The sequence below is a fragment of the Adiantum capillus-veneris genome, chromosome 20 (genome assembly GCF_014529385.1).
Source record: "Adiantum capillus-veneris isolate H3 chromosome 20, ASM1452938v2, whole genome shotgun sequence".
In the NCBI taxonomy this organism is placed as follows: Eukaryota; Viridiplantae; Streptophyta; class Polypodiopsida; order Polypodiales; family Pteridaceae; genus Adiantum; species Adiantum capillus-veneris.
The window spans coordinates 116,980,204-117,006,712 of record NC_140950.1 but is presented as its reverse complement, the minus strand read 5'-3'; the positions used below and the strand labels follow the sequence as shown (position 1 = coordinate 117,006,712).

At 38.8% G+C, this 26,509-nt stretch overlaps 1 pseudogene; it reads right to left on the bottom strand.

Moving 5' to 3' along the window:
• Positions 1 to 418: 418 nt before the first annotated feature.
• LOC147433150 (uncharacterized) lies at positions 419 to 4,988 on the bottom strand (annotated as a pseudogene).
• Between the last annotated feature and the right edge of the window lie 21,521 nt (positions 4,989 to 26,509).

Below are 26,509 nucleotides of genomic sequence, written 5' to 3'. Positions count from 1 at the left end.
TAGTATTGCGTTAAGCCAGTTAACTTGCGCTTTCAAAGAGATTAGTTCTTTGCCCAATGAGTAAATTTGTTCTTCGAGCTTTGTTACTTGCACATCTACAACATTGATTGCATACTCTTCGATCGTGTTTCTCGAAGTTCGTATCGCCTCAATAATTTCTAGCCGTAGCTGACGCGTGTTCCTTCTTTCATCTCCAAGTAATTCTTTCAAAATTGTAGCAAGAGCATCCTCTATCCTATCAATACGTGTATTTTCCACCATAGCAAAAGACTCATCAGGTTGTGTTTCGCTTAGCTGAACCATCCGGCTTTCGTCTTCTTCATCCATCTGAACATTGCAACAAAAACAAATCATGATCAGCTTACATTTTTTGGTTAGATTCAAAACTAAGAATCTTCTTGCTAGCAAACAGACCAGACTATGCAATTGTCGTTACGTCAACACGGTGTACAAGTGGAACAAAATCATCTCCTATTTCTGCATCTCTCATTGGCGGTTCAACATCAAAATCATTGACTACAATTGTTGGTGGACTACAAAAGACGTAGCCATTGTCAAAAACTTGACAGGAAATATAATTGTGCTTGTACTATGAGAAGCATACCTTTGTGTTTCTTGCCAACGGGAGTTAAACCACTCAGTACGAGATTTACTATTCAAATAGGGATCATCACTAACAAATACATTCAAAATGTCTTCATATGTTGTCGTGGATGGGTATATCATACACCTCCACAATGCTCTCATCTTCGCAAGATGCATTCCACGGCCTTGGTACGGAGTTATCCAGCATGATGATGGGTAATAATTGCCACTCTTAACCATTATGTGCAGTGTGGACAAAAAGTCATTTCCTTCTGGATGTCGAAGCTTGAATTTCCAATACATTAGTGCTCTATCAAAGATGTTTGTTGGAGTTAGGCAAACCCTGTTCTTCAATTCATCAACACCATATAAGCTATATAGCTCTACGCCGGCATTTACATCTTCACTGGTTATATTGTGAACAACTTTTTGAAAGTGTGCTTCATCTTGGTCTTTTAAACAGTACCCTACCATTCCCTCAAACGTATGCATTTTGTGTTTCTTTAGGCCACAACACAAAACCATCGCCCTTGCAGGTGCTGACTTAGCCCAACCCAAGTATCCTTTTATCTTCCTATTGACAGCGATCAATGAAGTTTCCCAAATATGGATAACCATTTGCAAGTGAAGGTGCAACAGTGCTCCCCCTCTCTCCAATGCACATAGTCCTGCTAAAGTTTCTCTTTCAAGAAATGATTGCATGCAGCCCAGCAAGACTACATCTACGTCACCACCACCAACAGATATCGTTACACTCACTTCCATTACTCTCGCCTCCGGTTTCTTCAATTTCGACGACCCAACATTACAGCCCTGAGTGTTCGTGCCAAGTTTCTTCCCTTTTCCCTGTGCCTCAGACTTCAGCTTCGCCATTCTCAACGCACCTACTGTGAGCACACCAACAAGCACAAAACAACCATGCTGTCAGAGAAGTACTGACTTGAATAATCTGCCCATCGACCTAAATGAATTCTAAAGCCAGCTACTATGACGCCACCAACAAGCACAAAACGAGCATGCTCTCAGACAAAGGCTCACTTCAGTAGTGTGTCCATGAACCTAAACCAATACTCTGCAGTGTGTAAAGAGAGAGTAGCTTAAACAGTACGTGTAGACACACCCAAATATAGCGCAGTCCGTAAATAGACAGCCCAGCATGATCATACGTTCCGTTATCAGCTACAACACCTACAGGATGGCGTATGCACTACCCAAACACAGAGCCAAGCACTTAATCTCAAGGATGTCGAGCTGTTTACCTGTATGTGTGATGATGACTCGCAGAGCACTCCAGCGACAAGCAGGTGTGAGGCACAACACAAAAATAAAACGCATTGCAAAAAAATAGAGGCCTGCCTCTCGAGCCTAGCTGCAACGCGTCCCACGACAGCAAAGGCTGGGTGACACGCAGCAGCTTGATTAATCCATGCAGCATCTCGGACCTTCATTAATTCATGCAGGATCTCGATAGATTCTACTTATTGCACTAGCTTACCAAAAGTGGGGCCGCCTACTGGGATCAAAATCCTATGAATGTACTCTTTAATCCTTTGCTCTCAAAAGTTTAACACCAGGTTTGAACCACTTAAGTGGCTTGGCACCTCATTCTTTAAATTGTCTCTAAGATTGTTTATTATTTTCAAAACCATGATCATTTTTACCAAAGGGGCCTAGCTTAGTTGGAAAAGGGTTGGACTTGCATCACCAATCCCCACTAAGCCCCCTTGGTGGTATCTCAAGGCAAAGGATGGTCCAGGTGCCCGGTTTGATGCACGATGTTGGTGAAATAAAAAGCTGACTTGCTAGCACTATTAAAAAAAAAAAAACATGATGATAGGATATTCTTAAGGTCCTATCACATAGAGGAAATTCTAGTATACCATTTATCCCAAAAAAGTGTAGAGCATTAAAAAATAGTAAGAAGCCACAAAATTGGCTTTCAAATTTGATAGTATACACGTTTTTGAGATCTAAAAAGGTCGGTAGTTTTTTCTAAAAATAGTATATGCCATAGATTCGCTTTGTATACATATCCACACATTTTTGAAACGAGGTGAAGAGGCACGAAGGCCTGCTAAGGTAAGGGGGGAAAAACGAGGGTAAGTGCCTACAATCATATGAAATTTTTGTTGTGTTTCAATGTAAAATATATTATAGTACATATTTTTAAAAAGTAGCTCTTACTGCTTCGCTTAAAATAAAATACATTAACTGAAAGATGCCTTCAAGTTTTCCTCTACCCTCGCTTACTGCTCTGTTCACCAAAACCTTCTCCCGTCTATTGCTGCACTTTCTTACCTCTTGACACGTAGCTTCGAGCGTGTAAATTTTCCTTTCTTGTGAGCTTGCACCTAAGCTCCCTCCGCCATTCATGGAATTGTACCTACAGCGTCGTTCCCCCATGTCATCTCCACTATGCCTATGTCGAGGAAGGATGCAAGAGCTAGAGAGAGAGAGAGAGAGAGAGAGAGAGAGAGAGAGAGAGAGAGAGAGAGAGAGAGAAGAACAAGAAGAGAAGAAGAATAAATTTTATTAGCCTATTCCTTATGAAGTGCATCTCTTTCTCTGCTCTACGACGAGAGAGAGAGAGAGAGAGAGAGAGAGAGAGAGAGAGAGAGAGAGAGAGAGGTCCCTTATTGCAAGGCATGGCCTCCACATGTCCTACCTCCTCCTTCTCAATCATCTACCTCTAAATCTCCTCAAGCATCTTCTCATGATCTCCACTAATGTGCCATTTTTTTATTTTCTTCTAGTTGTACTCCCTACTCGCAAATGGTTTATATATTACAAAGGGACCTACTTAAATAATAAGATAAATGGTGCACATTGCACCTCATAATTTTGAGACAAAACAAAATAAAAAGGGGAGTAAAATAAAAAGATACATTAAAAATTAAAACAAAACAATATTTTAATGCTTCGTACTATAATAAAAGATAGATTTAATAAGCATAGAAAACTTTCTTTTTTCAATGAATTTTTTAAAATCTTTAAATGAGAGGACCATCTATCAATACTTGACTTAGTTTTCGGGAAAGTCTTTTGCCCTAACCTTTCTTGAACACTCGTCTTTACATCATAGGATCAAACTCCTATGAATATATTGTTTAATCTTTAGATCTTTAAAGTCTTTTTCAAGCATGCAAGAAAAAAAGTAAATGCACTTATGGATAATAGTTTTCTATTCAAAAGTTTTGCGTTCTATTCACAAGACCCTTAGGGACATTTGTCTTCCAAATAATTTTGAATGACCTTCACCCTTTGGCTACTAAGACCTTTAGCATACCAAAAAGGTTCAACGTGCTTTGAAAGTTTTTAGGATCTACATAGGATATCAAAACTTTTGAGAAATTTTTCTGCCTAGAAGATGGATCTTAAAAAATAATAATTTTAGAGGATATTATCTACTCAAAAGCCTTCCTTTCCCTTCCTGCTCTAATTGTTTTCCTTTAGTTTTTCAAATGCACCTTCATATGATTCCCTCAAAACTAATGAATCCAAAATTGAACCGATATATTACTGACAAGAGTAGCTCTTGTTCACACAACCTAGTGTTAAATCCTTTTTCAATGTACAAATGCAATGAATGAAGCTTTGGAAAAACAAGTGAAAGGGTGACGGTAGCTTTCTAAAACAATAAGAAAGTGATAAAATCATTACGTTAAGTTTAGCCTCAATTATATAAGGTGGAGCATTGTTTGAAAATGTGTCTCTTATAGAGCGAGTGATTTTTCATGGTTTTCTCATTAATATGTGTGTGTGTGTGTGTGTGTGTATGTATATATATATATATATATATGTATGTGTGTATTTATAAAAATTTAGTAGAATTATGCAGGTGAAGCTTCACTTTAGCATTCTAAAAGAATAGAGTGCAAGAGAAGTCAAGCCTTGTGAGGATGCAAAATTAAAGGTGAAATAAAAAGATCTATCTAATATATTTAAAGAGAAATAACATTTCAGGTAGGTCTCAATCATCACTTTGAAAACATTGAAAGTATGCTAGCTGAACTCTCCTCTAAGGCTTCTTTTAGAAAGCCACTTTGTAGAACACATGTTCATCAATTAGAATTAAACAATCTTCACCGGATCTTGAGGCTTTAGCACGCAAATACACATACCCATGAATCAAATTTTGTATCCTTTCTTAAAAAAGAAACCAATTCATACACAACCTCTCCATGAATTGTGGAGTACCATCAACAAATTAAATGAAAACCAAGTAGAAACCAACAAGCACACAACCTCTTTATTAACCATTGGAATCAAATCAACAAAATAATTTAGAAGGTTCTATTCTACACTGACTCTAAAGACTTAGTGACAAAACTAGAGAGTCCATAAACTTACCAATGGATCAAAGTTTGTATCCTCTCCTCCTTAAAGAGAGACCAATTAGCCATGGACTCCCATCAATAACATAAATGAAAGACAAAGAGAGACCAATTAGCAAACAACCTCTTCACCGTTTCATTATACATTGAGTCTAAAAAAAGAGAAACCAATTAGCACACAACCTCTTCATTAACCATTGGAGCCACATAAACAAAATAAAGTAAAAGATAATATTCTATATTGACTCTAAAATCTTACAAAATCAAAGACACATTAAAAAAAATAAACTGAAAACAACGATCATATTAGATATAAAACATGATTGTGAAAATTTAGATGGTGAGTGGTTTGCTTGATTTTGCAACCTCTTGTCTATGGCCCTTTCCGTGACAACAATTAAATGAAACGAAAGCAAAATCCAACACGATTTGAAATGAAAAACAATTGAAAAAACTAGAAAAAGAGAAAATTTTCAATGTCTCATTTTGAAAGGTAGGTCCAATCACTCTCAAAAACAAGGTGAATATTGAGGTGTTGATAAATACTAATCTTTATAATAATACATGAGGTAAAACTAGAAGGGCTAATATGAATTAATTAAAACAAAAAATATACAACCACCAATCTTGTTTATGATTTTAAGTAGAACAAGGACTAGAAACTCCCATAAATCTATTCATTATTTGATGACATATCAGACCTTTGATTCAAACATGGTTGATGTGCATGGGTCATCTTTAGAGCATGCTTTTTGACAATCTTAAGTCTAGAAAATGTTCCTTGCTTGTTTGGTCTTAAAGACCAAACAATTGCATCAACATTTTTCCACACCTACGGGTCCTACTAGTTTATAGCCCAAAAACCCTTCCAACCATTAGTGCAAGATTAAACGTCTATCATACCACTCATTCTAGCACAAGGTGCCCAATATTGAATAAAAATATTTCTATATTTTGGTAATATAGGCTTTTTGTCAATGTCTAATCGAGCCATGGTAGAACAAAGAGGATATATATATTATTTTGTGTGACTTGGTAGTAGATTTACAAAGTTAGCACCTTGCACATCAATCATAGAGTCAAATTCTTTCGTTGGTCTATCTCATTAAGGTCCATAGAAATGATCATTCTTCTCTTTCTTCTCCTTGCTACAAATTTATCACAATGCTTTGTAGTTGATAATTTCTTGAGTTTTTGGCAAAATATTTTCATACAAGAGTGCTTCTACTGTGATCTCTTTTCCAATGTATTCAATCACCTTACTCTAGTAATTTGTCACCCACGGGACTATAGTACCTTGGCACACTTGAACCACTTCCTATATTCCATCAAAATATTTTGTAACTCTTTAGTCCTAAAATCACTTTCTCATGGGACTTAACATAATGTGCACTTGGTAACAATGCTTGATCACCTTGTGGTAACATTGGTTTCCCTTCACTATCTATTTCTCAAAGATAAACCATTCCAGTTTGAAACACTTACATGGGACTTATATTGCATCGATTGTATTTTCTCTTGACATAAACAACCCAAATTGAAGTGGTTTGGAGTGACCAATAACTATGTCATATACAACACAAATGTAGCCATCACAATATTTCTTAAAATCAAGAGCCTTTGTGAGAAATAATGTAGCTAGATCAAATGATGAAGTGGTTCTTAAAGTATCCATCAAATACAGCAAAGTATAGGTTTGTGTAAATCTCAACTTCTCTAAAAAATTACTAAATAGAGCATTTATGTTCTCATGTATATGTCCAACCATTAAAAATCCTAGATAGATGGTTTTGAAAACCATCCATCTATGTCCTCATGTGTATGTCCAATCATTAATAAAAATCCTCGTTTGACGGTTCTGAAAACCCCTCTTGCAACAAGCAATGACAAGTAAGAAAATAGATATTGATTGTGTCCTCATGTGTATGTCCAACCATTAAAAACCCTAAATTGGATGGTTTTGAAAAGACCCCTTGTCACAAGCAATGACAAATAAGAAAATAAATATCGATTGTGTGTTCATGTGTATGTCCAACCATTGAAAATCCTTGCTAGATGATGTTTTGAAAACCCTCTTGCAACAAGCAATGACAAATAAGAAAATAGTTATCGATTTTTATCTTCCCCAACACAATTTTCTAAACGAAATAAGTTCTATAGCAACTTGTGAAATATTGATTGTAGATCCTCTTCTACAATTCTAGGTGGTCCAGCAATGGGCTTTGCCAATACTCATGTTTGGTAGTCTACAACATACCTTGTGTTCAAAGCATGTAGTAGTGAAACAGTGCTCCTTGGAAGCCCATTTGTTACTAGATCAAGAGGATTATCATCCTTTTTAAATTGTGAAAATAATTAGCAATTGATCCAAGTGTAAGGTTTGGATCAATTGGTCACAAACCATTCAAAACAAAGTGCACCTCCTCAACTTCATTGCTCTCCTCCTCTCTCTCACTACCTTACCTTTCCAGAATGGGTGCATATGGACACATGGCTATCAAAAGATTGGTTTTCTTCATACATAGTACAGATGGATTACACCTACTTGTTCAAATGAAGAATTCAAAAACTTCTTTCATTTCTTGTTTTTCAAAGGCTCTCATTTTGAGACTCAGCAAACTTTTCTTTTTATATGAATTAGATAATAGTATGTACTACGAAGCTATAAATAAATGAATTGGACTCATCATTCTAGAATGCCTTTCTTTTCATTTTACTGTTTAGAATGTCATTATGAAGCTATATACATGTTTTTTATCAGTCAGAAGCACTGCAATATAGTGAAAACCACAAAAAAATTGAACTCCTACCTACTTCTATTTGAGACCTCTCACAATCAACATTACAATCCGTACCTTATCATAGCTGCACTATTATTAATGGCTTATTATCTTTAATAGATCTTTAGACTATATTGTCTTGGTCTGAAAGGATCTCAGTAGTTGGTGGCCAGTTGTTGTACAATGGCTACCCAGACATCCCACCTAGCCAATGATCGGCCACCCACATCTGCTTTGCTAACTTTCTTACCAAGTTGAAGTCAAAATTTGATCACTACCTCTAGTGTGGAGGAGGTAGTTCTCTATAAACATCTCATATAGACCACTGTGGCCATCCTTGAGCGGCAAGTGGATGTCTATGTTAATGGGCCTCAAAGTATAGCTACCCTAGCCTAGACCTCATCACATGAAAAGCTCCATCTAAAGGCTTCACCACACAGTAAAAAGGCTATCTAAAGTCAATAGACACAAATATCTTAGCGCATGCGTGTTTGTGTGTGTGTGTGTGTGTGTGTGTGTGTGTGTGTGTGTGAGAGAGAGAGAGAGAGAGAGAGAGAGAGAGAGAGAGAGAGAGAGTAGAGTGAGTGAGAGTGAATGAGTCAGTGAGGGCTTTGAACTTTTTTTGGAAAGAATGGAAAATGAATTAACATCAACAAAAAAGGAAAGTAGAAAGTCCCACAGGTAGGGTATGGGAAGACCAAAACATAGCCTAGCACATCGCGATGAGATTGAATCCCTCATTTCAATTCTAATAGCAAGTGGAGTATGAGGATCTTTACTCTCTACTACTCTTATTTGAGAGATTTTTGAAGAGTGATAACTTTGACTCCATCAATCAAATAGGCAAAAGAGTGGTTAAATATAGCGACATCTTTGTTGATCCAAATGTACCAAATTATGAACCCTCTTCAAGTATTTCATAGAGTTATATACTGTCCCTTGCAGTTGCCTAGTAGAAAGTCCTAAAAGTCTAGAGGTTTTAGGAAGATGTTAGCAAATATTCTTTGTACTGCATCTAAAACTTTTGCATTGGCTCTACAATTGTAGAAGATATTGAAGCAATCTTCAACTCCAAATTTTCATCTCTACATACCCCATTGATGAAACCTACTTTCAATGCTCTATCACCACTCCATACACCTTGATGAAAGATGAGGCACACTAGGGTACATTGTTTATTTTCTATGGGGTAAGCCGATAGAATTAAAATATGTATATCCACCAAGGATCCACCTAAACATGTGTAAGTGTAGCACATGAATTCATCGAAAGAGATTTTTTATATACCAAAGAGTTACAGGATTATATGTACTTAAAAATGGAAAATTGTAAAAAAGTTACAGGTTTATGAAGGAAAAGGGGTCTTTTAACTCATGATGAAGTTTGTGTGTATGAAGAGGGGTTTTAAAAATACCTCTTGAATGCACATGCACCTATAGGTATTCTTGAAAGGTGGAACCCCTGAGTATATCCACTGCCAACAACTCCACTATAATTTTCATTTCCTTTTGAGTTTCTTCTTGAATTCATCCTCCACGTCTCCTTTTGCTTGAAGATGATAGAAAATCTATGTTGCATCATGTTTAGTAGTGCTGGCTTGCTAACAAACACTTGAAAAATTAAAAACACTTTTCTAATCAATCATGTCAATTGATGAAATTGATATCTTCCCTCATGGAACCCCTTAGATAATATCACACTCTAACATTTCCACATTTCCTGCATCTTTTTTGTCCCTTCAAGCTGAATTTCTCCAAAGTTTTCACTTCTTTATCATGTAAGGCTTTAGAATACACATTTCCTACTTTTTCTTCCATCACTTCTTGAACCACTTTTGCAATACATCTCTTGATTTAGATTACTATTCAAGCATCACTTCAACATGATCTTGAACTTCTTGCACCCATTGCCTTTTTTAGTGAACTCTTGTGTCTTTGTAGTCTCTACTAAAGTGAAAAATTCTTGTTCCACCTGCAAATGATTCCAACTACCTCCTTATTTTATGCTAACACATGAGCATATTCTGTAGTAGTTCTTTCCTTCTATTCTTCCATCTCAATCCATTATAAGTCCTCAAAATTTCTTTGAAGCAGCAAATGAATATTCACTTGAGAAAACAATCTTTTTCTCAGGTCCATCCAAACCCCTGCAACGCATTTCCTTACCTCAGATTTACATACTTTTGAATCCTGTACTAACAATCACCAACCATATAGATTGATGTCTTCTTCAGACATATCTTAAGCTTCCCCTCCAACTCCTTGCAAGCCTACACTCTACTCAACAAAATGTTGTCCTTTGATTGGATCTTGAAATAATCAAACTTCAACAACTTCAATTGCTTATTTAACGCTACAACCATTTATCTTGCCACTCCTACAATATCGTTGCAATACTTTCTCTTCTGAACAATTGCGATTGCTAAAACAAAGTAGAACCTTTGGACTTTTACAATTCTTGCTTTAAATATTCAATAGACTCCTCTAGGTCCTTGATCAAGTTTTCATTTTTCTCTGATCTCCTTGACACTTTCTGCAACTTTGAAATCTAACCCTGTAATTGGAGATTCTCCCTTTCCAAGGCACTATAGTTGAGTTGTCCCTAACCAACAAAGTTCTTCACTAGGTCCAAATCTTTATAGGAATTTTCAATACTAATTTGGCCTTTTACTGATTAATTTGTCCCTTCTATTAAATTTAGATGTGTTGTCTCTCCTCTCTTCATTTTCTTGAATACCCAACTTTTTTCTCAGGATTTTGTGTCATAAAATATAATATCTAGCTTGCCAAAATAATTTCTTCATATTAAACTGATCATTGAATGTGGGAGGATAAACAAGAACAAGATTAGAATAGAGACAAGTGCTTCTAGACCTATCTCAGCAGGGGACCAAAACGAGAGATGGTTGCACCTCAATACGGGTCCAAAAGGAGATGGTCTACCAAAGACCAATGTGCAATAAGTGCTTCTAGACTCATATCAACAGGGGACCAAAAGGAGAAAGTCTATCAAAGAGAAACGTGCACCTAATGGAGCTTAAAATACCTTAGGGTCATCTTCATTAACTACCTCCAATGGTTAGTGTTAAAAGTCCTTTGACCTTAGGCAAGGGAAGCTAGGCCTGAGCTTGAGGTGGGAACCCAACCTAAGCTTGAGATGCTTGTCGTGCTTGATGACTAAGGTGCTTAAGGTGCTTGTGGTGCCTGATGACTAAGGTGTTTGAGGTGCTTGTCATGCTTGATGACTAATGTGCTTGAGGTGCTTGTCGTGCTTGATGACTAAGGTGTTTGAAGTGCTTGTCATTCTTGATGACTAAGGTACTTGAGGTGGTTGTCATACTTAATGAGGAAGGTTCTTGATGAGCTTCCCATGCATGGTGGGTAAGGTGCTTGAGTAAAAAAGAGACCCTACAAACTTAATGAGGAAGGTGCTTGAGAAGCTTCCCATGCATGGGCGGGTAAGGTGCTTCAGTAAAAAAGAGACCCTACAAACTTAATGAGGAAGGTGCTTGAGAAGCTTCCTATGCATGAAAGTCCCAAAGTTAGGGAAATTTTTGACTTAACCTTCCACTCACCCATAGGGCATCCCTTTTCTCAAAGGGCACATGGGACACATGTTAGACTCTCCCTATGCTTAACCACATGGTGTGCTTGAATGCTATTGGTTGGGCTAAAGAGGGATCCAATGAGCTTCTAGTTCCATCCAACAAATATCTAGATATTTTCAAGCTCTCTCTCTCTCTAAGGGTTAAGGATGACACTTTTCCAAAGACTACCCATGTACTTGAATGCATATTGCATGTGATTGGCTAGGGGGGAGATGGGTCCAATGAGCTAATAACTTTTTTAAAAGCTACAACTCTCCCCAAGCAAGCAAGGAGGGTGCTGGGAGGATATACATCACCACACACTCATTTTGTGGATGCATTCTCACTTGGTGAAAGTTGAGGAACTCCACCTCCTTCTCCAAGCTTGTTAGAAGTGAGAGCCTACACCACCACTCTTGGCTATGGAATGCAAATACAACCAAGAGCCATGCTTCAATGCTTGAGATTTCCATATTCTCCATCTTCATTACTATGCTATTATGTTTGCTAGCAAGAAGAGTGATTATAAGTGAGAAACTATTTCTTTCTCCTATGAATTGTTTCTTCTTCCTCTTCCCTATCCTCATTCCCCGCTAGCTCTCTCCACCTTTGAAGGTGTTTGAGGCCTTGGGACTGAGGCTTGGGATATTTAACGCTTTCTACAAAGTTTATGTTATGTTTGTGATGCATAAAGCTTTCCATATTCATTGAATCAACAAGGTCACAAGGAACACAAATATTGTATTGTATCAAGTCTCTCTTGATGGAGGAACTATAATACAAATGCCTATTGGAGGCGGGAGGCGGGACCGGCTCCGTATGAATCCGATCCTCAATTGTTGTCTTTTCTCTAATCTCTCTCTCTTGCAAAAGTATTGTTCATGCCAAGTTAACAAAGTACCATGTTTATGTTGCTACCATCAATTAAATTCACCCGCTACGCTCACAAAGAAATCTCACAAAAATTCTTCATCTAATTTCCTAATTGCACTACTCTCAAAGTTCATAGGCCATTTCCTTTACATTGGTATCAGAGCATTTGGTTTCTCTTTTCTTGATTAAGAAGAGAGGTCCTTAAGTATCCTATTAATGGTTGAATTTTGTTAATTATATTAGGGTAAGTGGGTTTGGGATCTATGATCGGTTTTGTTGAGCCCACTATGGGGGATATCGTACACACCTTGGGAGCTTTGGTCTTAATAATGGAGTCTTTTTAGACTTGCCTATGGATTTACCATTATTGAGCCATAAGAAGTCTAAAAGGAGCTATCCCTTGGCAACTTTGCTATGTTATACTTACTCCATTACTCTCTATAATTAACCAATTCGAGCCGTGGGTGTAGATACTTAAGTGCCTATTTTCAAAGGCTAAGAGGAGTAGCAACTAAGGTTTTGAATTTCCAAAGCATACACTAAGTAAACACATAAGTTTAATTAACATGGCTGACAATAACCAAGAGAGTAGAATGAAAATTGATAACTTTGATTTTGCACATGAAGGTGCTAATGATGATGCCCCCATGTTTGTTAATTATCTTGTCACTAGGTTGCAACAAGCTATGGGCAACCGCACTTTGCAAGCCAAAGTTACTCAACAACTTCGTGCTTATAGGATTTCCTTTCCTCTCCAAGAGGAGAGAGAGATTAGGAGGCTCTTGATGAGACCCCCAAAAGAAGACTCTCTCCCATAAGACAGGAGGAATCCAAAGATCAAGAAAGTAATGAATCCCTAAATTCCTCTGAAGGTGTGTCTCCATGAAGAAGGCGGACTAAACGATCGCCAACTCCTCCCAAGAAGAAATGGTTAACCCATAGTCCTTCTCCCGCAATGAGACTCCTAGAGCCTCTATGTTTGAAGCTCCAAAAGAGGATGCTCATTGCCAAGGATTTCTCCTTTCCTATGCTTGGGAAAATATGCAAGAGCATGATGCCTTTTTTTTGTTTGACCCTGTTTCAACTCACAACATCATATCCATGGAGTTGACCACTAAGCTAGGCATACAAGCCCACAAGAAGGGAGATGTATTGAAAGCCAATGGAGCTATCAAGGGACAAGAAATCTCAGTTACTTCCTTAATTGGAGAATTCAGGCTTCATGTCCAAAGCTATGTGGAGAAAAAGGATTTCTTCATCTCCCCTCTCAAACATGATAATGTTATTGTTGGGGCACCATGGTTTAACTGCATGGCTTCCAACATGAATTTCCTTGAAAGGAGAATCTACTTCACTCACATGGAAAAGAGCATGTACATAGATTCCAATGAGTTGGGGAACATCATATCCCTGTAATAAGGGCAATCAAGAGGAATTAGAGTTGTCTAATTTTCTAAATGGATTGCAAGATGTTTTCATTAATGACATCCTTAGTGAGCTACCTCTAAAATGAGAGATGATAACCATGCAATTGATCTCCTACCCGGAAGCCCACCGCCTAACAAGCCTCCTTATCGAGTTTCACAAGCTCAACAAGAGGACATCATGAGGCAAGTGCATGAATTGGTGGAAAAAGGGATGGTGAGGTCTAGCTCCTCTCCATTTTGTTCACCATTTCTTTTAGTGCAAAAGAAAGACGACTCCATATCACATGTGTGTTGACTATAGAGAACTAAATAAGATTACTTTAAAAAATAGGTTTCCCGTGCCGCGGGTAGAAGATCTATTTGATAATTTACAAGTTTTGGCCTGACAAATTCTCCAGATGCATTTAAACTGATAATGGACAAAACTCTTCAGGCCATTCAAAATCTCTTGAGAAGTACCAGCAAGACCTCCAGGTAATCTTCCAAGTTGTGAGAGCGAATAAGATTTTCACATTAATCAAAAGAAAAGGGAATTTTTCCTACAAGAGATTCAATACTTAGGCCACATTATCTCTAAAGATGGCACCCGTATGGATGTAACAAAGTTAGAGGTAATAAATTGATGGCCTAATCTAAGGAATTTGCAGGAGGTACGAAGCTTTGTAGGTATGTGTGCCCATTACATGACTTGAAGAAAAAGAACGTTAAGTATTCATGGACTGCAAAATAGCAGGAAGCTTTTGACAAGCTTGTCTCTCAACGTGTGCTCACACTACTTGATCTCTCAAAGCTATTTGAGGTCCAATGTGATGGAGGAATCTCAGTCCTCGAGCAAGTACTTCCGAGCGAACAAGAAAGCGAGCGAGCACATACAATGAGAAAGACTAGATCAAGACCTCCATATCTACTTTGTAGAGGATAGTGTAGCAAAGTAAATATGTTTCCTCTCAAATAGTCTCAAACCAAAGAACCATACTCTGACTTTAATGTGTTCACATGCACCTTGATACATAGTCACAAAGACATATGAAAAATGTGCTAGCAAGCATTAACACTAAATCCAAGAACCTCATTATAAAACTAATTCCAAAAACTTGTGCTTATATACGTCTATAAACACTTTAGGCCACATCTTAGATCGACTATAGCCGACAACAAAATATCCTACAATGTAAAACTCTTACAACCTGAGACACTTAAAGTATGCTATACATTTGTTCGTGCTCCACCCAAGGTTTGAAAGAGCTCCATCTTGGTGAAGGGTGCTTGGAGCATGTCCTCATGGGCTTGAGAGTTCAAAACTAATATTTGGAGAAACGCATAGTAGATATGCTTGCATGGCACATAAGGCAACCTCTTGGAATCTCTCTTTTGAAAGTCTTTGCAAGTACATCGTGGAAAATTAGACAACATCATAGAGTATGTAACTTCCTTTTCCCTTGATCCCTCTATGCCAAACTAGAAAACATGTGTCTCATTGCACATAAAAATAACATCTTTAATTAACTCAATGGTAGTGTAGTTGCCCAAATCAACTCTAATCTAAATTTTTTTGGTTATCTTTGATCTTGCCCCTTAACAATCTTTCCAGGTGTGCATGTTGCTTATATTGTAGAACCAAACATAACCCTTCATGACCCCCCACGGTTTGACCTAGATGCTATGTATTTGTTGTGACCCCAACAACATGGTGCTATAACCCCATGCTAAATATCATGTAAGAAACATGAATGAATCATCCACATCTATCTATTCAATTTTGTAGAGTCCAAAAACATGCATCTTATGTCCTCGTTCAATTCTTCTAATTGTCCATACCATCTTTTCAACCTTTACCTTCAGCCAATATTCTATTTAATTCTATGTGGAAATGCATACCCTCTCCCACCAATTGGTTCAATTATCTTAACAAACTCACACCTATGGCTATCCTCCTCTAGTACCACACTTGCATCCACAAATAATATTAGCCTCTTCTTCTTCACATTTTTCTCCCCTATATTTGACCTCTTCATCTCTCGACTTTGCAAATCCATTTATGCCATGGAGGAATGAGTGAGATCAATCAAATTTCTAGTAGTGTAGGTACAAGATGATTGATTTAATAATCTTTGGGCAAGGTCTTGCATATCAGGTCCATTGCTTCATTCACACACTTTAGTGCTTTAAAAAAACCTAAGTTTAGTGCAATCCCTCCTATAGATTTTGAGATTTACCTCTAAATTTTAAATTTGAGGGTGAGAAAACCTACAAATTTTGAAGAAATATAGTGTAAGGACCAGGGCCACCCAAGGTGAGTGGGGGAAGTCCACCTTCTAATTGCAGAAAAGGAGAAAAGCATGGCAAAAATTTTGAATGGAAATTTTACACCTTCTAGAACTAAGAAAAAAGGTAGGGAATATGTTATATTTTTGGGAGGGCTTTCCCCTCCTCGCTTGCAGGATGCACTCTGCAAATCAAAAGTTGGCACATGGCCCTCATTCAACCCTTAAGAATCTCCTTTATTAAAGAAGAGAGGTGGTGTGACCTGGGATCTTAGAGCCTCATCCCACCTAGGGGATCTGGCAACTATAGTGGCTATAAGCGCAGTTCACGAGCTTTCACACACCAAAAAGATCAGTGCTTCTAGAGCATACAGTGCCTGCAACATGCACTATGGGCCCTGGAAGAATTCCACATTTAGGAAATTCTTGATGCGTATCAAATGTGCAAGCACTGAGCTAGAGTAGGGGACGGGTTATGGTAGACCAAGTAACCTAATTTAGATATTGCGTTGTTGCTGAGCCGAGTTTCCCATAGGAAGTTGTAAGTTGAAGGTGCTGAAAGGGTTTATTAAATGCTAACTTATGGTGCCTTAGCTTATGGCGTGACGAGGCTCTTTTTTTTTTCCCCACTCCTCCCACTACAATGGGCCCAACTCACATCTAATATAGTGTAAAAACCTGCAAATTTAGTCAATTTTCTTTTAGTATTATTCATACGTAGGTTTGTCAAATTTTGAAAATAAAGAGTAACCAAAAAACCTCTTTAATTTGTGGAAATTCCCAAAATACCCCTCGACTTCCAAGAATTCCAAGAATACCTCCAATATTTTGTCATAAATTCCCAAAATGCTCTTCAAATTTTCCAAAATTCCCAAAATACCCCAGTTGTGAGATTAAATTTCTCCAATGATATATTTTTTAAAGCTTTTCATAAGAAGACTATTGTCTATTAATACAAGATGCTTAAAGTAGAATTTAAGTCGATTATGTAGGTTTTGGAGATGAATTGCTTCATTTTTTAAAAGTATAATTGCCTTTTTTGCCAAAATTGCTCTTCAAATTTTCCAAAATTCCCAAAATACCCCGGTTGTGAGATTAAATTTCTCCAATGATATATTTTTTAAGCTTTTCATAAGAAGACTAATTGTCTATTAATACAAGATGCTTAAAATAGAATTTAAGTCGATTATGTAGGTTTTGGAGATAAATTGCTTCATTTATGTCTTTTTTGCCACAGGTAATTTATAAAATGACATGTTAAGGACTCAAAAATAGATATTAATTGTCAAAAGGAATTAAACTTATAAAATCTTGAGCAATCCAACCAAAATACATACAAGGGTATTTTGGGAAATTTTGAAACAAGTTTTAGAAGTTTTCTCACGTAAGAAAATCACCCACTAATTCTGACTTTCACGCTTTAAACTGCGACAACCAATTTTCACGCTTCTTTTATCACTTTAAAGTGGGGGAAAAAATATATTCTTGAGAATATTCTCACTTAAGCAACGACGGCGCCGTCGTTGCTTAAGTGAGAAAAAGTGATTTTCATACTTATAATGGTTAATATATTCCACTATCCCTTCTTTTAATACTAAATATTTATCATTTCGTAATTTTTCAGGACTGAATGTTTTTAGCTTAATTTTTCTCACTTAGCTCGATGTAGTGAGAAAGATGATGGGAAAATGGCCGTTTTTCTCATAATGAGAAAACATCTAAAACTTGTTGTATATTTTGAGAATTTCCACAAAATTAGAGGGGTATCTTCGTATTTTCCCTTTTGGAAAAACTACATTTTACACTGGACTTGTGAGTGCGCGCCGGCGTGCGGTCCTTGGTGCAGGGAGATTTTGGAGTTTGCTGCGGTATCGATGTGGTGGGGGCACTCCTCTTTCGTAGGTGATTCTATTCTCAATTTGTCATATGCCAAGGACGAGCGTAGCAGCTCATTTCCTGTTGCAAGGACCTTAGGACCAGCCTTAAAATTTGGCTAGGTCACCTGTCCTCATTACAGAGTTATCAGGCAATCAGACGGAGAATCAAGGAATCTCAGCAAGAAAGGGATCTCTCCAGAGCTTCAGAGAGCAGGTTAAATCTCGGCCAGTGTATACTCTGTGTAGAAAGCAAAGCAATGGAGAAGCATTACACTATGTGCATCTTGTAGCAATTGAGTAGGCAATCAATGGCTTGTGTGTTGGTTACACACACACACAGACACACAGAGTGTATTTGGGTAGCAAGCAGAACTTGAGGCCAAGCAGGGGCAGAGTCGGGGATGCAACGAGCTTGGGAATTGAGCATTGAAGCTGTAGGGGAGGGGGAATGTGTATGGTTGTGTGGTGCACCCACCCACGCACATGCACGCGCGCATACACACACACTCAGAAGATGTTTCGAGCACCAGTGTGTATACAGGCAGCACTGCTAGTGCTAGCGATTTGAGCAGTGAAAAGGAGGAGCAGACTTGGGATACACACACACTCTCTGTGAGAGGCAATTCGAGTGCAAGCGCTAGTCACGGAGTGGGCAGTAGACTCCGAGCAATCAATTAAGGGGAATTTCGGGCGACACTGAATCTCGGGGGAAGCGGAGCAAGGAAAGCCTTGGAGCTTGAGATCCTGAGCAGTACCAAGCAATCAAGGAAGCAATCCACGCTCCCAAGTAATAGAGCCTGCAACTCTGTAGCGTTGACAGAGTCATACTGAATAGCTTTCACATGTATTGAATCGTGAGCAGATGCCCGAGGACAGGAAAAGGAGGACGAGAGCTGCCATTAGATAAGAGTAGTAAGCTATGCGACTGGGAGCATGGAAATATAGGAGAAATCATTAGCCTAAAAGCGTCACAGGGAGCGGTGGAGAGAATAAGTTGGCGAGATGGCCACATGCAAGGGAGAGTGCTGAGTGCTAGAGAGATGGGGCGCATGTCCTTAGCAAATCTCAACAGGGGTGCGTGACTCCACCCCCTGCGCCTGGAGGGAGGGGGACGCCGCGGGGGGGGGGGATTGGGTGTCAAGGTGCAGGTGCAAAGTCGAGGTGCCGCAGTAGTAATATTATTTTTATTGTTGAGGATTGGAGTTTTTGCCTGCTTGCCTGGGTCATTATCGAATATGTTGCTATCATTTTTAAATGGTAGGAGAGGGAGGATAAGAAAGTACTCCTTGGAAGGAGAGAATTGTATTCTGAGACATCTGATGAAGAAATGAATAAAAGTAGAACCTCCCAAAACAATGGCATCTTCCTCTTTGCAAAAACGAACAGGTTTGGCTTCATCAACAATTAGATGCGAACTATGGGGTTCCACAAGTACATCAATAAATTATTCAATAAAAGCATCAACATCATTTTGGATGGCATCAGAGTGGGCATCATAATCTACTTAAAATAGTTCTTAACTTAGAGAGAGAAACACCTCGAGGACATCATGGGTAGGATCGATTCTAATTGGAGGGACAAGTGGTTCACCATAATTTTTCCATCCTCAAGATTTTCTAGATAAGCACTACAACATTTGGAAGAGGCAATACCACCGTGGTGCCAATTAAAGAAGCAAGAATGTCCGCGGAGGCATAGGGCCTACCTCACAAGGTACCTGTTCCATGATCAGGGCAGGTTTGAAGCCATTGGTTTAGTCAAATGTGCACCCACATAAGGAATGTTGCTTAGTTAGTTAGCAATAGAAGAAATGGATTCATTTGCATTCACATTCCTCCGTGTCATTTGAAAAATAGATCATCTCATGCACCTTTTCCCGAGCAACAAGAGCAACAGGAGCATCCGCAAGGCAAAGGGTAAAGGCTTGAGCAAGAAGAATGAGGCCTTGTTGGGTGTTTGGATAGGAGCAAACACATCATCAAATAGATCATCGCATGCACCTTTTCCTGAGCAACAAGTGCAACAGGAGCATCCGCAAGGCAAAGGGTAAAGGCTTGAGCAAGAAGAATGAAGCCTTGTTGGGTGTTTGGATAGGGGCAAACACGTCATCATTGAAGGGAGTATCATGAGGGGCTTGCAATGCTTTGCAGATTCTATTTTCATCTACACACGTTACTCCTTATAGTTTGTAGGGGCATGATTTAGTGAGAGAGGGACATTCGCCAAGGCTTGCAAGAAATTTCTTGCTAATGTAGGTTGCTTCTTCATCAATTCCATCACAACCTACTCCATGGTAATGAGATAGCAGGGGCACTACCCGACAAATGATACCATGTAGAAGTGAAAGGACGGGTGGCCTCTCACTGCAAAAACTCATAGAAGAATCATTAGGTTGTCGTACACACATACAGAGAGATATCAAATAGAGAATAAGATAGAGGAAGTGGAGAGAGAGATAGAGAGAGAGAGATAGAGAGAGAGAGAGAGAGAGAGAGAGATTCTCACAATTAGTTGGTAGACGGGTTTGTATTGATTGATTTTGGTTACTTAGGGGTGATTTAAATAGAATGCAAGAAGGCGTGATTTGAAGGGGTGCTCATGCATTTTGGTATCATGAGACATGAGGATGGATTAATTTATTTATTTATTCCAACACGGGAGGGGCGGACAACCCCGTGTCAGTGATAGGTAGTCATAGCATGCAGATGATGATGCAAGGGAGCAACCCATCCTTAGGGTCCACCATCTCCATTCATCGTCATCCTCTCTCTCGTTAGTAGTGTCATCAATATCCTCTCTCTATTGAGCCTATAGCTCATGATTCTCAGTTACTAGAATCAAGTTTTTGAGTATTTTTTAAATTGCATGAGTTGAAACCCCACGTGGTATTTACTATGGAGAATTATTACTCATCACGTGTGATTTGGAGAATTACTCCAAATCACATGCCCAAATAATTACTCTTAATCACATCACCCTATTGTATACCAAAGTACTGTGGACAACTCTGGGATAAATTACCTCCGGCTTGCATAAAGTGTCTACATCTCCTCCCTAAACGAAAGAAAATAAAGACACACGATGGGCACACTTAGTAATTCTTATGGTTTATAGGTAAAATTGGAAGGATTTGATGGTAGTTATACTAAAATTTTTAAGATTTTACTGGTTTTCTTCAAGACAATCTCCAAGCTAGATACTGTTTTCCTCATGTTTGTGCGAGGGGCTAGAGATAGCTCCTAGCCCCCCTTTGTTTGTCAACATTTCTCTTGGTTGATGACTGATGAGTTGTAGGTACCTTTTCCATAGGTTTCATTGACATGTTATGCACTTGTTATGCCATAATCTGATTCTATTTTGCTTCATTATAATAATAACTCCTCGCATAGTTATTGCCAGGAAGAGATTTTCATTTGTCCAACTTGTGGGAGACTCTAACACATTTTATATCTTTGCATAATTCTTGATGCATGGCTATTTGTGGGGACTGCATTGCTATAATGCTTCTCTTGGATCCCCATTAATGATAAAATGACTCAAGCACTTTTTGATAGATCTTTCTGCATTCACTGTGGCATATGTAGGACCATTTTAATGATTAATAACCTTATCTTTTTTAGTTTTCTCTTTAATACATACCACTTGACTTCCACTATTGTGCCTCATTGGAACCTTTTCATAGATGATCATGTTGAAGATATCATCCATCTTGCATATGCAACCCTGGGAATCTTTTGATGGCTCTTATTCATACCCTCTCTACAAATCTTGAATCAAATACATGTTCAAGACATGGAATAAAATGTAAGCAGAACATCTATAGCATATATAGCACAACATGGGTAGATGCCATTTAGATATTCGCTCGGGTTTTATTTCGCTCGAGAAATCTTGCTCGGGCTGGTTGATGCACTTTCACAACGACCAAGGGTAAATGTGGTGTCTATAGAAACTCACAATGATCTATCTTTTATGATAGATGAGTATGCTACTGATTGAAACTTTAAGTACGTAATTATGGCCTTTGCAATAGGGAAAAAAAAAGAACCATTCACCTTGAAGGATGGTTATCTTCCAAACGGAAATAGGCTATGTGTTACTCACCCATACAATAAGAAAGTCATGTATGAATCCCATACTTCTCCTTATGCGGCGCAAAGAGGGAATCCATAATCTACTCTTCAAGGAGTAGAAATGTATTTCTTTTGTTCTACCATGAAAAGTAAACATACAAGAGTATGTTTCAAAATGCGTGGTATAACCAAAGTTAAAATTTGATCGAGGGAAGTAACTTGGATTGTTTAAGTCGACAGGCTTAACAAGAAAACACACTCTATGCCTGTCAAAAAGACTATTAAGGCACATTAAATGCCAACCCTCTTCAGATCTCAAATTTTCAAGCATCATGGATTTTCAACATCCATAGTGTCGAACAAAGATCCTAGAATGACCAATATTTCCTAGAAGGGTCTCTGTTGGAATCTAGGAAGTAGATTAAATTTCTCTTTCAGCCTATCATCCACAAACGGATGACCAAAGTGAAATAACTAATCTAACGATTCTTGAATCTACTAAAAGACTATGTATGGGAGTAGATCAATGTTCTCAATGGGAGAAGTACCTACCTCTTATAGAGTATTTGTACAATGACATTGTACATACTTCTATGGGGAAATCACCTTTCGAAGTTAAAGAGTGAAGATCCAAAAGTCCCTTACTACTTAAAGTACATGAGAAGATCTTCGCTACTGCTCATGAATATAGCCGAGACTCACAAGAATATTTTCCAAAGATTAAAGAGGTCATATCCATCTCAAAGCACAGGCAAAAAGGGCTACTACTAATAAGCACAGAAGAGCCTTAGCCTTTAAGTAAAATGATTGGGTCTTGCTAAAGTTTCTGAAGGCTCGTCTATGGCATACTACAGGCAAGAGTCCTACGGACCACTGAGAGTATGATGCTAAAATAGCAAAAAGATAATATGGTCCTTAAAATTCTTAAGCTAGTGAATGAGATGGCTTATCAGTTGAAGTTGCCCAACCATTGGCTCATGCACAATGTTTTCCATGAGAACCTACATAAGCCTTACAAAGGAGCACCATCAAAAGAAGAAATAGTTGCCGACCCTCCAAAAATCAAAGATACTAGGCTTTATCTTCTCTACCTCATAGTCGAGGACGACTGTGATTTCAAGAGAGAGGTAATGTCATAAAATCTAATATCTAGCTTGCCCAAATGATTTTCTTATATTAAACTGATCATTTAATGTGGGAGGATAAACAAGAACAAGATAAGAATAGAGACATGTGCTTCTATACCTATCACAGCACGTGACCAAAAGGAGAGATGGTTGCATCTCAATATGGGTCCAAAAGGAGATGGTCTACCAAAGAGAAATGTGCAATAAGTGCTTCTAGACTTATCTTAGTAGGGGACCAAAAGGAGAGATGGTTGTATCTCAATACGGGTCCAAAAGGACGTAGTCTATCAAAGAGAAACGCGCATCTAATGGAGCTTAAAAGACCTTAGGGCTAGCTTCATTAAAGACCTCCAATGGTTAGTGTTAAAAGTCCTTTGACCTTAGGCGTGCTTGAGGTGGGAACCTGGCCTAAGCTTGAGGTGCTTGTCGTGCTTGATGACTAAGGTGCTTGTTGTGCTTGATGACTAAGGTGTTTGAGGTGCTTGATGACTAAGGTAATTGAGGTGCTTGTCATACTTAACGAGGAAGGTGCTTGAGAAGCTTCCCATGCATGGGGGGTAAGGTGCTTGAGTCAAAAAGAGACCCTACAAACTTAATGAGGAAGGTGCTTGAGAAGCTTCCCATGGGGGGGGGGGGGGGGGGGGGGGGTAAGGTGCTTGAGTCAAAAAGAGACCCTACAAACTTAATGAGGATGGTGGTTGAGAAGATTCCTATGCATGAAAGTCCCAAAGTTAGGGGAATCTTTGATTTAACCTTCCACTCACCCAAAAGGGCACCCCTTTTCTCAAAGGGCACATGGGACACATGTCAAACTCCCCCTATGCTTAACCAGATGGTGTGCTTGAATGCTATTGGTTGGGCTAAAGAGGGGTCCAATAAGCATCTAGTTCCATCCAACAAATATCTAGATATTTTCAATCTCTCTCTTGAAGGAGTACGAGCGGAAGTGCGACGCGAGAGAGAGTGCGAGAAGAAGACCATGACGATATGGTGAACTCGCTCTGTTGTAATGTGTAGAGCATAGTGAGTTCTTATTAGGTTTTTACAAAAGAATATGTTTACATACCTGGCGGCCCGCCCACCTACCTGGGAAACCACATTGGGCTTTATGCCCCAACAACCTCTCACTTAAAGTCCAATGTGGTACTTTAAGTGTGAGAGAAGCTACTATACAAGCTAATATACAAGAGATGTAGAGAAGTGATGTACTATCCTACACCTAAATGCTTGCGAAAATGCGCAAAGCTCTCTGAGGGAAGTCCTTTTGTAAGTAGATGAGCAGGATTTTCTATGGTGTGAACTTTGACAAGCTGAAGGTGCTTATCCTTGAGCATTTCCCTGATGAAATGATACTTCACATCCACATGCTTTGTCTTTGAGTGATAAACTGGATTGCGAGCCAATTGTATAGCACTTTGACTATCACAATATAACACAAGCATCTCTTCTTTGATTCCCAAATCTGTTACTAGTCGATTAAGCCAAATTTATTCTTTGCATGCCTCTGATGCTGCAACATTTTCAGCCTCTGTAGTAGACTGAGTAACACAATCTTGTAATCTAGAACGCCATGATACTTCTCCACCAGCCAATGTAAAGACATACCCTGACGTAGACCTTCGGTTGTCTAAGTCACCTACATAATCTGAGTCTGTAAAACCCTTTACACTTAGCTCCTAACTCCCATAGCATATACGCATACTCTTTGTAGCTTTCAGGTATCTCAATATTCCTTTCACTGCCTCCCAATGTTTCTTGCTTGGGTTTGACATGTATCGACTTACTACTCCCACTGCAAATGCAATGTCTGGGCGAGTAGCAATCATTGCATACATCAAAATACCCATTGCAGACGCATATGGAATCTTATCCATTTCAGCCTGTTCTTCCTCAGACACAGGACAATCTTGTTTGCTAAGTTTCACATATGGTGGCAATGGAGCACTCAATGCCTTTCCCTTCTCCATATTGAAACGTTGCAAAACCTTGTCAATATACTTTTTTTGAGACAACCAAATCAACTTCTTTGATCTGTCTCTTTCAATGCGCATACCAAGTATATGACTTGCCTCACCCATGTCTTTCATGTCAAACAATAATGCCATCTTTTACTTCAAAGCTGAAATTTCTTCCAAGTGCTTGCCAGCAATCAGCATGTCATCCACATACAAAATAAGGATCAACCAACTACCATCCTTAGCCTTCTTTGTATATAGAAAGTGATCGAACTCACTATGTTTGTAGCCTTGAGAAAGCATAAACTTGTGGAATTTATACCATGCCCTCGGTGATTGTTTTAAGCCATAAAGACTCTTTAACAACTGGCATACCCAATCTTCCTTTCCTTTCTCAACAAACCCTTCAGGCTGCTGCATGTAAATTTTCACATCTAAATCACCATGCAAGAACGCTGTCTTGACATCCATTTGGTGCAACACCAAATCTAATATGGCAACCAATGAAAGAAAGCATCTCAATGTAGTCATCTTGACCACTAGAGAGAAGACTTCATCATATTCAATGCCTTGTTCTTGCTTAAAGCCCTTGGCAACAAGCCTTGCTTTGTACTTTGGCTGACTATCATGAGCGGTGATCTTATACCTGTAAACCCATTTACAAGGTAGAGCCTTTTTGCCCTGTGGTAATTTAACTAGCTTCCATGTCTTGTTTTTATGCAGAGCTGTCATCTCTGACTGCATGGTCAATTGCCAATTCCTGGAGTCCTTCATTTGCACTGATTCCTTGTAACATGAAGGCTCATTGCAATCAGTCAACATGACATAGTTCATAGATGGAACAAACCTATCAGGAGGTCGCGTGACACGTCCAGATCTATGCACAATAGGTGGCTCAGGCTCAGCCACAACCTGTGGTTCCACTCTATCATGTCCTTGCTCCTCTTGAGCCCTGACATTTTGTCTTTCACGTGCAGATCCTCTTGGAAGACAACTCTTCTAATCTCCTCAACCCTCTCTGGTTTAGAATGATATTTGGCTTCATTAAAGTGAACATCATTGCTGCGGATAACCTTTCTGGATTCGAGATCCCAAAGTCTGTACCCCATCTCACCAGAATTACCATAGCCTGGAAAGATGTACTTTCTACTCTTTAGCTCAAGTTTGTTCCTAAATTCCTTTGCAACGTGAGTATATGCCTTACAGCCAAAGACTCTGAGATGCTTGTATGAGGGCACCTTGCCTGACCATACCATCTCTGCCACTAAATACTTCTGCAAAACCTTGCTAGGAGATCTATTTATAAGATGAACAGTTGTTGATACAGCTTCAGCCAAAAACCCATTTGGCAGCTGTGCATTAGACAACATACTTCTGACCTTCTCTTGTATGGTCCTATTCATCCTCTCAGCAACACCATTTTGAGGAGGATTGTAAGGAGCAGTAAGTTCACGTTTTATACCTTTTGACTCACAAAAGTCCTGAAAGGCCTTTGAAACATACTCTCCACCATTGTCAGTGCGTAAGCATTTAAGCTTCTTGCCACTTTGATTCTCCACAAGTTTCACAAACGTTTTGAAAACACTAAACGCTTCATCCTTGTGCTTGAGAAAGTAAACCCATACTTT